This window comes from Festucalex cinctus, chromosome 15 (assembly GCF_051991245.1).
Source record: "Festucalex cinctus isolate MCC-2025b chromosome 15, RoL_Fcin_1.0, whole genome shotgun sequence".
In the NCBI taxonomy this organism is placed as follows: Eukaryota; Metazoa; Chordata; class Actinopteri; order Syngnathiformes; family Syngnathidae; genus Festucalex; species Festucalex cinctus.
Window position 1 is genome coordinate 10139469 of NC_135425.1, and position 12471 is coordinate 10151939.

Below are 12471 nucleotides of genomic sequence, written 5' to 3' on the forward strand. Positions count from 1 at the left end.
AGCACAATATCTTTGTTGAAGCTCAGTCTTCTAACAGGAATTAAAAGGGAAGTCAACCTTAAACATTTCTTGACAATATGTTATATGTGACCTCACTCGTCTAAACATGACATTCAGATTTGTGAAATATGAGTTATGAAGCAAAATCCAGCCATTTTTATCCATCTCAGGGCAGCCATTTTGCCACTTGTTTGTGATGTGTCGGTTGTGAACGAGCCGGTATGAAGAACTCTTTGAAGTGAACGATGAGAGCAAGCACACTCCCTCGAGAGCCGGCTCTGTCATTTCCCCTCACTCTCTCTACCGATGCCGCTTTCTTTTTTTCATGTGTCTGAAGCGAGGTTTGGCAGTGGCTCAAGAGAGGGAGGCGGGAAGAGAAAGGGGAGGGGCATGGTACTGCATGCGGAGCACAGTCTGCGCAGCCGCAGACTGACAGAGAGAGGCAGGAGGAGGAGAAAACAGGAGAGGAAAGGACAACACACAAACACGGTTTGGACAAGATCAGCCCGTCCAAGTTGACATATTTAGTTGTTTTTTTTAATGCAAATTTAAAATAAAGCAAGGTATTTTATCCTGACCGGGTGAGTAGCTAATGTTTGTTTTGTTCGCTGCTGCTGTTGCAGTTAAATTACTACTCACTATTTTTGTTATTTGATTGTTATTTTGATTGTTGTTGGTTGAAGTTTTAATTTTGTTGCTTGTTTATTGTTTGGAGCCTTTTTAATGTTGAATAAAATTAGTAAAAATCATTTTCTTTGCTTGATAATTGTTGCTATTTGCAGTCAGTTGAGTGCAATATTTAGTTCGCCAAGTCATTTATCAAAATGTATGGTAAATTTGTCGTAAATATTAAAAAGAAAAGCTAAAGTTAAAAGAGCCGTTTGAGATTCAAAAAGAACCGGCTCTTTTCACTGAGACGATCCAAATGAATCGGCTTACCGAAATCAGCCGAAAATCCCATCACTACCACTTGCTGTCAACTGAAGATGACATCATCATTGCTCAGGGCTCAGGTAACAACCAATCACAGCTCAGCTTCAGAAAAACAGGTGAGCTGTGATTGGTCGTTCCCTGAGCCCTGAGCAATGTTGATGTCATCTTCGGTTGACAGCAAGTGTCAAAATGGCAGCCCCCTGAGATGGATAAAAATGGCTGGATTTTGCTTCATAACTCATATTTCACAAATGTAATATGAATCAGAATGTCATGTTTAGACTAATGAGGTCACATATAACATATGTTATTGTGGGGTTGACTTCCCCTCGATGTAACTGGACATTTTTTCTTAGTTAGCTTTTGATGTGTCATTAATTTAATCATTTTATGCATGTAACTAAAAATCATTTTTGCATGAAAATTTGAAGCAATTGATTCCTCACAGTAACTTACAGGTCATGTACTGGAGGTTACAATGTGTCACCCCAAAATGTTCTGCTCAGCATTGCTAACCTAAGATGTGAAGGTGTAACAAATTAAAGTTGTTTACATTTTTCAGTACAGTTTGTGGTTCTATACAGGTACCTTTCACTTTTGTCATGAACTCTATAGATATATTTATAGCAGTAAGGAGAGAAAAAGGAACGGCAAGAAGGCATCATACTGTACGTCATGTCTGAACGTAGGGTGTGAGCCAGTATTCGATGTCACAAACAGCCTCTGGCATCAACATCTGTGATTCTGTCAGCATCTAATTGGTGTGCAAGCATGCATCTGTGCAGACTTACACATTTGGTGCGAACCCTTTCGACTTTTCTGCATCATTTTCATTTGATGCATTTTGCTTAAATATCAGAAAAAGATGCTTCATAATCTAGATGCAAATGTGAACCATTTCCTGCCTGTGTACAAAGTATACAACACTTGACTAGCAATGTTTCCTGCTCTCCCGACAAAATCAAAACCGAGAGGACAGAATCAATGCCCCATTTTATTGAGCAGTACACAAAAGAAAAAGGGTGGGAGAAAAACACAGGGCACAAGTAGCATCTGCGTCATTTAAACGGATTTGGGCTAATGAGCCGAGTCTCCTTTTAAGTGTAGGGGCTGCGGAGTCGTCGTCGTACACACTGTGCTACCAACCGAGAGGAACATACAGGGCATTTGGCAAAGGAGCCCACTGGCGATAGTCATGTAGTTCATTACAAAACTGCTCATGCACTATGTTGCCTTTAGGCAAGGTACTTCAAATGACCCCATATGTGCTTTAAGCACAAGACGGGGAGAGAAGTAAACATCTCCTTGAGATATTTTTGTGAACACAAGTAACAACTTTGCGCCAAGAACACAGAACAATGCATGGTTTCAGTATCAATTTTGGCGTGTACTATTCAGGACCCCTTGGGGGTTTCAGCATGGAGGGTTGTGCTTAACTCATTTGCTCCCAATAACGTGTGTTTTTTTGTTTTTTAATGTTTTAAGTGTCCAAAAGACGTATTTATAAGTTTTTTTTTGTTGTTTTTTATGCTAGAGCATACAGAAAGCTTTGATGCAGCCTCTCAACTGCAAAGAATGGTTGCCGAAATGGTAGTTATTACATAAACGGCCAGCAGGTGGCAGCAGAGCAAACGAGATCAACCAGGGCCATGTAGAAAAAAAGCTCATTACTTAGAATTTTAAATAGATTTGTGAAAACTGATGAAACTTAGCTCTCTTCTAATGCTAATTGCTGCAAAACGGAAACAGATAGAAACATACTTTTTTTTTTCCTGATGAAAGAAGAGACTTGAATCTTTCTTTTAATAGGTTCCATGCTTTTATAGCAATAGAAGACAATATTCTCTGGGCCTTGCAAAATCAGTCAAAATCCAGTAAAACAGCCGGGAGCGAACGGGATTGTTTCTGTGAAAATGGCTGGGAGTGAATGAGTTAATTTGAGAGCCATAATGTAAATCATTATTAAAAGTATAGTTGAGCTTGACTCTTCAGATCATTTGAAAATATCATCTCCAGTATTGTCCGTATAGCCTTTTCTCATTTGGGTTATGGGTGTCATGAGCCGTGATTTTGTTAAGCGTTAGGTTGGAGGTGAGACTTTTGGTCTTAGTTTGGATTTGTTATCTAGAGCTCTGGATTAGCCTTCGATTAACTCAGCCAATCAGCTCTCTCCACTCACTCATGTCTTATTCATGTGTGCCTTGTTGTCTTGTCAATCCGCTTGTTTGGTTCTATTTTTATTTTATTTTTTTCCACCTTGATGTGACGATTGCCATCTGTCAGATTCTTTCATCTGTGAGGGTGAGTAGTCAAATCAATTAAATGGTGCGAAATCAACTACCAGGACATAAGTACAGTCAAGACAAGGGCGATGTTCATGGATTTCAGAAAATCCAGGAGAATGTTCAAAATTTCCTTGCAACAAGCAAAAACATTAAAACTGTTGGCGAACGTTTACCGAATGTTGCAGCCTTGAACAAACCCTGACAAGAAATCAACAATAGCTACCTTCGTAAACATTCAGTACTTGGACAATTATTTTATTATTTCTGAAATATGAAGTGGATGCGTGCATATACTTGTGCACATACATTTTGATGCCACTTTTTTTTCTCTCTCTCTAGCAGACGTATAAGAAGCAATTAACAGCTTATAATGTCTATAAAATGACAAATATTGCAACTTTCATTCAAATATTTTCCGAATATAAAGTGGGCATACGATTGGTTGTTTTTGGACATTAGGTGATGTTAATGTTTTCTCTCTAGGAGGATATTAAGCGCAAACTGCTTATGATGTCCATGATGATGACCACCATGCTAATATTTTCAGAGCATGAAGGGGGCATGAGGAGAGATGTGCACATACATTGTGAGAATGATCAATCACACTTTTCAGACATTATGCGACATAGAGGTTTTCATAGACTGCTTTTTGGAGGCTCGTACTGGATACATTTTTTTCCCTTTTCTTTCCTTTAATAAGATGAAACCTGACATGGCTAGGAATGGTATTTTAAATAGAAAAAAAAAGTAAAAAATTAACAGTGCCATATTACAAAGCGAAAACATGGTCATGTCATGTGACATCCGCCACATTTCCTACAGAAGGGTCACATTGGTACATTTTCAACTATTATTGGTCGCTTTGTACCTTTATCTAAATTTATGAAACGACGTTAGGGGCGAGGATTCCGGGGGTTTTTTGGGAGCAAGTTTGTATGTTCCAAAACGTGCTTACACGTTGGCTAAAAACATTAATGATGCACATTTTCTAATGAGGGCTGGGAAAAAAAAAAATTTGACTTTTAGACCAGCCTGCCTGGATTACTTGGTGATCCCTCTAAATTGTGGGCCAGTATTTTGAGGTTAAATGGAGGAAAATAATAATTAATAACTATCACCAGGCATCTGCCCTGTATGCCAGATGGCTAGTCCAGCCATGCTGTCTAGAAGAGTCTTTCCAATTAGATTACAGGAGAACAGGCCAGAACTTGTCGGACACGTGTAGCAAAAACAAAAACGCCCATACGTGCTGCACTTTTATGGATAGTTTAATTTTCCAACATTATTCCAAATTACGTAGTTCAACTCAATTCAATCTCCAATAGTGTCCACATAAAAAACAAATGTAACACAAGTATGTATACATACAACGACCAAAGTTAAAAAATATTTGCACAGACCTTCCTCTCATTACTGTCATTTTGGTTCTCTGACATTTCCTGTTTCCATTTCCTGTTTCCTGTCCCTTGCAGTTGCTGGGAAAACGGTTGGAGGGCGGATCTAGCCGACACACCTGCTGCCCATGATCTCATTAGGCTGATATAAAAATCTGGCGTCCCTGACAATTTGATGCTGCCATTTTCCTAGCAGTCTTTCTTGGTGTGGTGGACACCACTCCTAATTAGATCAGTAACATTTTTCGTCAAACATTTTTGAGTGCTACACGTCCTCTCTCTTTTATCAGTCCCCCGGAGAAAAACAAAACAAAAATTAATGTAAGATGGCTCCAACATTGGCGAGAAATTACTTATTCTCATACACTTCGACTACACAAACTAAACATTGAGACATGCACTCTTTTGCCAAAACAGATCACAAATGCTGCTTTTCCGCTAGACGGGATCCGCACCGAGTCGGCTTCGGTTGGCTCCGGATGTTCGCTTTTCCATTTGAATTTTTGGGGCCTGAGCTGTTTTGCAGGGGCCGAACGAGGCCGTGTCGTCAGTCATCTGATTGGCCGACGACGATACAGCGAGCAACTCCATGGCATAACCCATTTCTTGGTCTTACGCAAGCGAGGCAGAGGCGGCAAAGTCATACAAATGCGGTATACAATAAACATAATCGGGTTTTACAACAACACTACACTGTATTTCCAATTCCGAATGCCGGAGAGTGAGGATGATGAGTCGCTGACTCGGAGAGTCTGCCGAATCAAGCTCTCCATTCAGAATGAATGAGCTCTCGCGGCTAGCTTTGCAAAATGGTGATTGCAATATTTCATTCATGGTGGTCCATATGAAATTTTAAATATGGTTAACGTAAAATGCGAAATGTTTGTATTTTTGGGTAATTTTGTTTTGGAAATGCAAAAGAGGACGTCTGGTGTCGTGCCGGGATGCGCAATGTCATGTGGTGCCGTGCCGTTTGGATCTCGTGGAAAAGTGGCTACGTATCACCATGTGACCGTGGACTTCCAGTCTCATATTCTTGCACTTGATGGGGAGGTTGTTTCATGCTGGCTAATCTGTTCCATTTAATGGATTTTAGACCTGACAGTGCAGGCAAGACTCAAGTGTACTTGAGAAAATATTCATACTTATTGCTCCATCTTGTAAACTGTCTTGTTATACATCTGATAGTTCAGGTGGTACCTTGCTGATGTTCTTCCAAACTCTATTTTTTGCACAGTCTCGAGTCATTTACACAGCTTAAATAAGGCCAAAGGAAAATGTGATTTTGACTCACCACAAAATATATATGACCTTACCACACTAGACAACTGTCATGTCCTTTATATACAGTAAGCTAAGAGTCATATTAAAAGAATGTTTTGGTCTTTTAAAAAGAAGAAATGGAATTTAATATTTAGCCATACACATTTCTTAACATGACACAGCAGTGGTAATTTGAGGCGCTTCTAATTCTTATGGCAGCTGTTGGAGTGTAAGAAAAAGTAATAAAATTACAAGGCATGAAATGAAGATTGGCACATTATCTACACTGCAAAGGCACTGACATATCCTTCTGTAGCAATAAGAGTGTCAATTTGAACGCTTCTTGGTTCAGAGCAACAGCATTCACTGAGATAATGTGTGTGACTTTGGTGGATCAGTGTCATTTTGCAGAATGGGTGCGCAAATGAGGAGATAATGCCAAGATGGCTCTTGACGAATGTGTCTTTAGGTTTATCAGCAGGTTTGAGTCCCTCAACGGGAACCTACGTCAATAAGGATAATGCGAATTGTTTTCATTTCGGTAATGTGGGTTGACTCAGTGAAAGAAAGTGGCAATCAGCCTCATACCTGACTCAGCATATTCAGACTACATGTAAGTGGTGATACTTCAACCAATTGGCTGCTCCAGTAGTCACTAGATAACATGAGATTGCTGCAGTCACATCTCAAGTGACTTTGGAATTAGCCAGTAAAGAGAGATTAGAATGCAGCGGGTTTAATTTAAGCCCCTTTTCAAGTAGCATTATCAAAGTTCATCCGCATTGAGGTGGCACAACTAAAGTGTAATGTTGCTTTCTAAGATCAAACTGTACCTTGCCAATGAACAACTTGTCTTCACTCTATTTTTTGAATGCATACATGCACTATTCAGCAACATATTTAGAAACATATGTACCAGTGTAATTGAAAATAGTAAATTCAACACTTCTGGTTGAATCGCAGACATTTAAATTCATTGTGTATGCTATCAAGATGCTTATTTCCTGCTAATTACAATTAGTGATTTTCATTGTCAAGCCATTGTCTTATTACAAAAAGGCTTGTGCTACGGTGTATCCGCCACTCATTTTTGAACTCATACAAATGTTCAGGGTTCTGCTGATGATACAGTTTTATTTAAGGTCATCGCAATGGAAAAACAAGCTGTATTTTCCATGATAAGGTTGCATCTATTCTTGGTGCATTACTCACTGACAACCTTTTGTCTACGAGGCACTTTTGACAAAAAATGGCTGCTCACGTTAATTACTTTTATAAAATTAAGACTTAGTAATATCCTATAAATAATATATTACCTGTATTGGAAATTTTAAAATGTAGCGTTACATTTACATTGGTGACTTTAATGAAATCCATCCATCCATTTTCTGAGCCACTTTTTCCTCACAAGGGTCGTGGGGGTGCTGGAGCCTATCCCAACTGGCTTCGGGCAGTAGGCGGGTGACACCCAGAGCTGGTTGACAGCCAATCGCAGGGCACACAAAGACAAACAACCACTCACACTCACAATCACACATACGGACAATTTAGAGCGTTCAATTAACCTGCCAAGCATGTCTTTGGAATGTGGGAGGAAACCAGAGTACCCGGAGAAAACCCACGCAAGCACGGGGAGAAAATGCAAACTCCACCTAGCAAGGCCAAAGCCTGGAATCGATCTCACATCCTCTGCTCTGGGAGACGGAGGTGCTAACCAGTCAACCGCCGTCCCGCCCTCTTTAATGAAATAAAACACAAAATACAAATAAAACTTTAAGGGGACATCAACCCATCCATCCATTATGTTCCATTCCTCAACAGGTTTACGGGTGTACCAGAGCCTGGCCCATCTGACTTTGGGTGACAAGCAGGCCACACCCTGTTCGGGCCGTTAGCCAATTGCAGTGCAAGAACTGTATAGACCAGTGGTGTCCAAACTACGGTCCAGGGGCAATTTGCGACTCACCATTCATTTTTCAGTGGCCCGCGACAGAACAAAACAAAACAAAAAAGCTAAAATTGGGGGTGAGGCAGATCGTGAAGCGAGGATACCAAAAAAATAGGTGCCACTACTACTAAAAAATGTTTTATATGTATGTTTCTAAATAATACAAAATACAAATGAACTATTAACGAATAAAATAACAAAATATTATTTTCAAAACACCGATGAATAAAGATTATTATATTTTGGAAGGGGGGCGGCACGGTAGTCGAGTGGTTAGCACGTCCGCTTCCCAGTTCTGAGGTCTCCGGTTCGAGTCCAGGCTCGGACCTTCCTGGGTGGAGTTTGCATGTTCTCCCCGTGCCCGCGTGGGTCTTCTCCGGGTACTCCGGTCTCCTCCCACATTCCAAAGACATGCATGGCAGGTTAATTGGGCGCTCCAAATTGTCCCTAGGCGTGCGTGTGGGCATGGATGGTTGTTCGTCTCTGTGTGCCCTGCGATTGGTTGGCAACCAGTCCAGGGTGTCCCCCGCCTACTGCCCAGAGCCAGCTGAGATAGGCGCCAGCAGCCCCCGCGACCCTTGTGAGGAATAAGCGGTCAAGAAAATGGATGGATGGATGGATATTTTGGAAGGAAAAATTGTTTCTTCCACTTTCTGCTCTTTGTCAAGATCAGTTTTATGAAGATAATACATTAATGACCCTGAAGTAACTGTTTGGCCAGCTTACGAGATTGTGGAGATCGGATTTGGCTGCTGTTCAGTGCAGTGGTGGATCTAGTCCAGTGAGATAAAGGGCTGACAGCCACCCCAAAATCTTAAAAATTCTTGAACTATTTGCCTAATCACAAAAAGCTGTTATGCATTCATGAAATTAACTACAAAATATAATTGCTAACTTAAGCTGAAAATTTAAAGTGGCCCCTTGCATCCTTTCATTTCTCTGTATGCGGCCCTCAAACGAAAACATTTGGACACCCCTGGTATAGAGAAGCAATCATTCACATTTCACACTCACATTATTAAAGAAAATTTACTTTGTCTGTGCTTGTACGCTGTAGTTGACCATCCGGAGTGTCTGCCAACTGATCAAGTGTGAAATAAAATAACCAAATTCTGTAAATGTTATCTGCTACAATGTGTTTATTTTGGGTTGTTTGGGCAAATGCCAGCGTCGTTAAACAGTGTACTACAATGACATCAAGCTCATTGCTGACAGAGTATATCGGATCTGTATGTTTATGCTGCACTTGTATAGTTTTCCCCGATGTCATTCACCTCTAATTACGCCCACGACTGCCATGTTAGAAAATTCAACGAGTTATGTTCCGATGTGTTGTGAGTGTGTAAATGGAGAATTTTGTTGATCGCCAAGAATAACTTGGCTTTTTACGAATTTTAGTACTCGTCAGTACGTGTTGAAACGTGTGTGGCAACTTGACGACATCGAGTCAGTCGGAATGTTTCTGTGACTTACGATGCTGTCGCTTAATTTAGGAATATTAGCATGCTAGTTGGAACAATCTTTAGCAAAACAAACAGCTTTACTAGCTTGCACAAAAATATAATTTCCAATTAATAAATTAGAATTTATGTTTTAATAAATGTGTGTATGTGATGACATGCTCAAATGCAATCATAAAGATACCGTATTTTCACGGCTATAAGGCGCACCTAAAAGCCTACATTTTTTTCAAAAGCTGACCATGCGCCTTATAATCCAGTGCGCCTTATATATGGATCAATATTGAGCCGTATCAGGTCTCGCTGTCAAGATGCTATCGAAAATAAAACAGCTGTTTATTCATTTTGGGAGTGAATGAAGTTGTCAGAAAGCTGGTTCGTAATCTATTCATAAAGTTTGACTGACCTATCTGTTTTGTTGATATTCCCTTTAGCACAGCACCATCTAATGGATGCATAACGGTACCCCAGCCTCTACTGTAGCACCTTATATATGGAAAAAGTTTTAAAATATGTCATTCATTGAAGGTGCGCCTTATAGTGCGGAAAATATGGTAAATACTACTGATTTAAAGCAGCTAACAATACTGATACCCAAAATGCTCAACTCTTTTGAAGATTTAAATCACAAACATACTTCATTTAAATAACGATTTCATTGTTTATAGAATGCTGCTGCTCATGATGGCTCCTTTGTCTGCGTATATTTTTTTTTTTTGGCGCAATTGGATCGAAAGTCTCAATTCTCTGTCAAGTTTTTACCCCACCTTAAAAAAACTAAAATGAAAAAAACAGTGGACATTATGAACTCATTATGGTACTGAACATGATACTGGTCCTGGGGGCTTGTGATTATTGTTTTTTGTTTGGCTTTCTGATTTGCAAATGAGTTTCGCACGGAAAGCGATATTATTGCTATGACTCCTTTCAGCGAAAGAAGGTCAGATTGCTCACAATTGTGAATAGTCTACAAGGTTAATATTTGAGTACCTGTAGATAATACATTTTTAATGAGCAAAAGAGAGCTCCTTCCCCTATTCTATTCTGTCTTCTTAATGACTCCCCATCCTCTTGTTTCTCATTTGTTCCCAGATTCAGATTCTCAAACTGATGGGTTGGGAGTCTGTATCAAAAAAATAAATAAAAAATGGGTCGTGTAACCATTATGGGTGGATCACAGACAGGTAGTAAGAAAGAAAAAAATATATAAGATGCTCAGTTTATGACACACCACATTTGGCATTTATGATTGGCATGCTATTGAAACAATTTACTGCTGACTTTCCCATGTTTCATTGGACTGTTTTATACTTATTTATTGCTTTGACATATTTTCCATTTAATATTTAATGGAATTATGATTTTACTACTACGGTTGCAAAGTTTGACTATGGCATGCTATGACATATGTACAAATACAGTATGTATTATTTTGCCACCAAAAGAGCTGAACTCTCAATCTGAGAACCCCATATACATTTACATATTTTAAATTAATCCCAGGTTATATTTGTTTTATTTGAAAAAAAGTAATACTTATATGAATATAATAATTATATAATAATAAATAAATAATAAGGTTGCACAAAAGCCACGTGGCAACACTTCGCTTGCAATCTGCTTTTAGCGCTCCATCAAATTCTGTTGTGCCACCACCAAAGCCAGACACAAGGCTTTTGGGGGTCGTGTCGCAAACGGGGCCGGGCGAATGTGTCAGCTGCATGACGTCACTCCCGCGGCAATTTGAAAATACGCACTGATTTTTTTTTTCTTCACTCACTCATTCACACACGAAGCTTCTGTGGGTGAGTGAGCGAAAAAAAATAAAATAAAATTTGTGTGTGCTTTCAAATTGCCGCTGGAGTGACATCACGCAGCTGACACGTTCGCCCGGCCCCGTTTGCGACACTCCACCCCCCGCTCTGCGATTGGCTGGAGGGTTGTAAATACTGTCTTTCCACAGAAACGTCCTGCTGTTTACAAAACAAACACAAAATGGCAAAATGCAGGCTGGGGAGGTGGGGGTTTAGGATGAAATTACCGCAAAAGATGAACAAAAACACAGATGTGTAGACTGAGAGAAAGTTAAAGTGTGTACATCCTGTATTTAAAAAGTGCATTTTCCTGAGTGAATCCGGCAGACAGCCCTTTAAAAATAAATATATATATAATATAATTATTCAGAATTGGCAGAAGTGGCTAACTGATTAGCACCTCCACCTCACAGTTCTACGGTTGGGGGTTTGAATCCATGCTCCGACCAATCAACCTGTGTGGCCTTTGCATTTTCCCACTGTGCTTGTGTGAGTTTTCTCTGGGTTAGTGAAGACTCTAAAATGTGAGTGCGACTGTGAATGGTTGACAATGTGATAAGACTAGTTTTGAACAATACCTTGCCTTTTGTTTTTAACTTAAAAGTAGGTCACGACTTAGCGATAAGATGAAAATGCAGGTCCCAGTGTGACAAAAGCTGAGAAGCAATCCTCCAGAAGGCATTCAAATAGACCTCTCACAATTTCCCACCATAAAATGCTTCAATTCTATTAATTTGACCAGGGCTTAGGGGACTATAAGGAGACCTCAAGATAAGGACACCGGTCTGAATTGTATCTTTTTCATTTCATTTGACATTCAGTAGGTGTCAAAATATTAGGGACTAATGATCTTTTATTAGCTATGGATTCTGACACTTAATATTATTACTCAACCTCAATGCTACCTTTGATACCATCGACTAGTACAGTGTTTCTCAATTCCGGTCCTCAGGCCCCCCTAGCCAGCCTGTTTTCCATGTCTCCCAATTCCTATTGCAGCTGATTCCAATGAGAGCTAATCAGCCAGCTCTGGAGAAGCCTGACAACGATCCTCACCTGCGTTGCAATAGGGAGACTTGGCAATCAGGCTGGCTAGGGGGACCTGAGGACCGGAATTGAGAAACACTGGACTAGTATAAAATACTTCTAGATTGCATGTATTAATGTTATAGGCTCAACAATTTCTTGGTTGAGTGAGATCTTATCTCTCAGAGTGCGCACCATGTACTGTAATCCATGGCAAATTGGCAGTGCGACCTCTGAGCATTGTAATGTAACCTGTGGAGTCCCACAGGGATCAGTACTTGGCCCTCTATTGTTTTTGCTGTATTGTATATATGTGGGGGGGGGGGGTTCCATCTTCGTAATATCACG

At 40.0% G+C, this 12471-nt stretch overlaps 1 protein-coding gene across 10 annotated transcripts in view; it reads right to left on the minus strand.

Moving 5' to 3' along the window:
* cacna1bb (calcium channel, voltage-dependent, N type, alpha 1B subunit, b) overlaps nt 1-12471 on the minus strand; it is a 179606-nt gene that overhangs the window by 93702 nt on the left and 73433 nt on the right. The gene's annotated exons all lie outside the window — the stretch shown is intronic.